The sequence below is a fragment of the Schistocerca cancellata genome, chromosome 2 (genome assembly GCF_023864275.1).
Source record: "Schistocerca cancellata isolate TAMUIC-IGC-003103 chromosome 2, iqSchCanc2.1, whole genome shotgun sequence".
Taxonomy (NCBI): domain Eukaryota; kingdom Metazoa; phylum Arthropoda; class Insecta; order Orthoptera; family Acrididae; genus Schistocerca; species Schistocerca cancellata.
In genome coordinates, this window is record NC_064627.1 from 825,178,523 (window position 1) to 825,183,275 (window position 4,753).

General features: G+C 40.9%; 1 non-coding gene across 1 annotated transcript; it reads left to right on the forward strand.

Moving 5' to 3' along the window:
* Positions 1–382: 382 nt before the first annotated feature.
* Positions 383–457, forward strand: Trnat-ugu (transfer RNA threonine (anticodon UGU)). The gene has a single exon. It is a non-coding gene; the product is annotated as a tRNA-Thr (tRNA).
* The last annotated feature ends 4,296 nt before the right edge of the window (positions 458–4,753 follow it).

Here is a 4,753-nt window from a genome sequence, read left to right on the forward strand (position 1 = left end):
CCGCGTATAGAACACTGGTACAATCCATTCTTGAGTCTGCACGAGTATTTGGGACCCGCATCAGAGCCGATTAAAGGAAGACAGTTCAGAAGGTATGTTCGATCAACACGTGAGTACTACGAAATAGTCCGTGAACATAAATGGCAACTATATGAAGATATATCTTCATATAGCTAAGGCTAACCGGCCATTGACCTCCTCCTTCTGTGCGGATGCACACGCATTGCCCGAACTATTGCGGGACTCGGAAGATTGTCTGCCGCGAGCAATGAGTGTAATGGGCAGGGGCACTACGAATGTAGTGTGTGGACATTAAGTTGGGAATGTGGGTCCCACGGGTAGGGTGCAAGGGATAAATTCCTGCAGTCGCACTATCCTGTGTGCCCTCGGTGGCTCAGATGGATAGAGCGACTGCCATGTAAGCAGGAGATCCCGGGTTCGAGTCCCGGTTGGGGCACACATTTTCAACTGTCCCCGTTGATGTATATCAACGCCTGTCGACAGCGTAGGGTCTTGATTTAATTATCATTTAAATGGGAATTCGTGGAGGGAAGACGACGTTCTTTTCGCGAAACTGTATTGACGAAGTTTAGACAACTGGCGTTTGAAGCTGGCTGCAGAACGATTCTACTGCCGCCAGCGCACATTTCGTGTGAGGATGGTTAAGGGAAGTCTTGGAGTCGTAAATGGGCATATAGAGAATCGGTTTTCCTTCCTTCCCTTTATGAGTGAAACAGGAAAGGGAGTGACTAACAGTGGTACATAATAACCTCCGTCATGTAACCTATGGTGGCTTGTGGCGTTTATACGTAGATGTACAGAGACCGTGGGGTTGGCTTGTTTGGGGAAGGAGACCAGACAGTGAGGTCATCGGTCTCATCGGATTAGGGAAGGATGGGGAAGGTTGCCTAGAGCGATTTAGGGAACTCACGGAAAACCCAAATCAGGATGGCCGGACGCGGGATTGAACCGTCGTCCTCCCGAATGCGAGTCCAGTGTCTAACCACAGAGACTATGCGTAGACAGTAATCAAAACATAATTCCATAGCACAAGTATCCCAAATAATTGACGATGAGTCAGATGGAACAACATATTTGTGCTAAAAATATTTTTTTTGTCCACTGACAGGCAATATTTCTGTCATTATAAAAGTAGGTTTACTAGAGAGTAGTATTAATGATACAGTGATTAGCAACAATTTGGTGATAAAGAGACTATTACGTTTTTATGAACTTCTGCAAATCAGACCTTTATGCCCCGGTATATGATAATTTCACTACACTACTAGTGAATCTCGTATTTATACCAAACAGTTTAGAACAGTGCGTCAAGTAAATCCTTTCAGGAAATCGCATCGTGTCGCTATGAAAAGTGATTTCCTCAACATTAGGGTGATAATTTGAACTCGTCTCAGTGAAAAAGAGACGACTGTAGAAGAAGACTATTGTGAAAGCGTCGAAATATTGGCAAAAGGTTTTTGCAAGTGAAATGATAAGACACTGGAAGATTTAGTTTGTATGATGGCCCTGGAAGCCTATGCAATAATCTAACATCAGCAAAAACGTTACAATTACTTCATTTTCCGTTCCTCGTGGTCCTCCCAAAGCCAATTACATTTGACAACGGAAGAAATTCGTCCTTGGCTGATATTAACTCTATAGCGGAGACCTGCGTCCCGTTTGTGTCTGTTATATTACTCTGGAAGACAACAGAAATAAAAGGGGTGGAAAGACTGGGACCAAGAGACAATATAAAGTTTCCAGAGAAAGGGAGAAACGCACTCCAAATACTGCGAAAGGCACAAATGCATCAGAAAGCAGTACCGGATGGTCTGTGTAAAGCTAGGTTCGGTTGCTGCGGATAGCGAGGGTTTCGAAGAACGTCTGTAGAAGTTGAAACCTTCCCGTCTCCTCTATATGTCTTTTTTTTACGCAACCTTCCCTTCTGCAGTAACCTGTGAAACCTTTCCTTATGATTTCTCTCTCTTGCTTAATAACAACAAATGAAATCTTCCCTTTGAAATTTATTCTCTTTCTCAATCTTCGCATACAAATTTAATTGCTGCTTATTGAAAGTGATTTTCTGATTATTTCGACGAAACATAGAATGTGTCGTCTTCGTGGCCCTCGGTCGTTATCTGCAATAACCCAAAACTGTTTCTTACCTTTTTTACTGTTACTGGATCGCCATCTGACTGCATCGAACTGCGACATGAATATACTTACTCTGGTTTACAATACTCTATTAACTGCTGGTGGGCTGTCATAATAAGTGGTTGTATTTATTACCAAAGCTGACGTTATTCTTTAATTAATTTGACTGAAGGTACGTGTTTCATATTTACACTTTTTCTTGACAACAATAAAATTTTTGCAAAGTTTTACGTTGATGGTTTTTGGGATGGATTATAATCAGTAATACAACATTGCTGGCAAAAATTAATTATATTCTGAAAACGCTTCAAATATTTACTGTTGGTAATGAAATGATTTTACAAACGTTCCAATGAGACTTACTTTTTACAATAATCTTACAACTAGCATTGCGCAAACATACCTTCAGCAGTCTTGAGTTTCGCAAAGAAAATAATTCAGTAATATTAGTTCCTCTTATGATAATAGTTAGTTGATGTCTCTGTACATCCGTTTATAATCTCTTGTAAATCATAGCTGGTGGCTGGCAGGCACACTGCTCCTCTCAACCTGTCGCTTCAGACCTGCTACCAACTCGCTTCACATCTCGCTTACTACTGACTTCCTACGAACACTAAAGTGCGGTCTCTGCTGCCAACAATGCTTTCTGGTGCAGACAGTCCCTGCTACCATTACAAAAATGTATCAGTGCGCGGTCTTTCCCGCTCTTTTCCTAAAATATATCTATACGCGGTCTCTCCCGCCCTTTTTAAAATTGTATCAATTTGCGGTCTCTTGCCAACAATACTTTGGTACAGACATTCCCTGCTACCACAATTATTTCCAACATGACAAATATTAATTATTCCTACTTAATCCTATTAATAAAATACAAACATCTTTCATAAATTGTGGTTTGACAATAGAAATATACACGTCTTACAAAGTGCAGTAACTTTTGATGAGCTAATGAGATTGTAACACTATTTCACCATTAGTGAACAGGTCTGTTGTTAACTCCGTTGAAACAGCACTATCGTCTACCTTTCGCGAGGTTTGCATAAGGTCTGCAACAGAGGCGTGCATATAATCATGAGAGCCATGATGTAAGTACATAAAATGGTGTTCCCTCCCACCTCCTGCACACTGCCCCGTCACTTTTCTCAAATTATCTCCTATCCCTCCCCCCTCACCATCCTATCATACGCTACACTAAACTCTAGCCACTCTCCTACCACTGTATACTACTCTATAAAGACAAGATGTTATAAAAAACCTCGAAAAGTACTTGACCGATTTACCTCAAATTTTTATGGGATGCTGTAATAACCATTCGGACATAGCTTATATATAAGGAAAACATTGTTAGCAAATATGTCGTAAAGTGCTCGACCAATCTACTTCAGAGAGTTAATTGATACTGCAATAAACGAGCGCAGGATACATGTTTTTTAATATATATGTAATGTGGAAATGGTGTCAACAAAACGCTCGAAAATTACTTAATTTACTAGTTTTACATGTTAGTCTAACAAACATTTGGGTCGACATAGACTACATATTTAAAAAAAAAATTATATATATCGGTCCCTGCGTTTGTCGGTTTATTAATGCAACGACAACAAATTGTGCCGGAACAAAGTAACAGAGATGCATCGCATTGACGTGGCTTCCATGGGACAGAATGCACGCTTTCGTATAGGATATACATAACCATATTTTGACTCTCACCACGTTGGCGGGCCGCATGTCTGGAACTTCTACTAGGCTTCGTAGAACCTGGTCCTCCAAGTCTGGTGTACGCACAGTCCGCCGTCTCTCAGCACGTCCGCCTTGTCTGAAAGGACCCATGATCACACAAACGCCCAAAAACGGCTTGAAAAGTTGTTTGATCTGGTCAGTGTTTGTGAGGATACTTGTTTTGGTATAGCCGTGCTGCCTCTCGACCGTTTCCATCTCCTTGGCCGTACACAAACACCATCTCGTCTTGTTCCCGACATAAATACCGGGCCACTCTTGCTGCTTATAGTGCGCCACGTCACTCACACAGCCTAACACACACAAGGAAAACTGTTGGCAAAAATATCGAATAGTGCTCTTTATCGACTTAAATCAAATTTTTACACCATACATTATTAACATTCAAACTGACGTGATCTATAATTTTCTTGACCACGCTTTGTGTAGTTTCATTTTAAACATTGAATTATAGTATTTTAATGCCTTGTAATGACAACCTTCCTCCCACAAAAGGATCTCATTTTCCAGTTTTCACATATGTCCTATACGTCTGAGACAGCTGTAACCGTAACTACCATGATTGAGAGAAATCGGTATTACGAGCGCCATCATATTTTTCTGCCTCAACACAGATGTGTGGTATGTACGATGTTAAATGCACACATTATTACTATGATGCGTGTAACAGAGGTAGCTTGAAAATGCCGTAGAGGGGTGAAATTAACTAATAGCTGAATCATGAAATAAAGTGGTTGTTTCAAAATAAAACAACCTATGCAGGAAGATACACTCGTGGAAATTGAAATAAGAACACCGTGAATTCATTGTCCCAGGAAGGGGAAACTTTATTGACACATTCCTGGGGTCAGATACATCACAT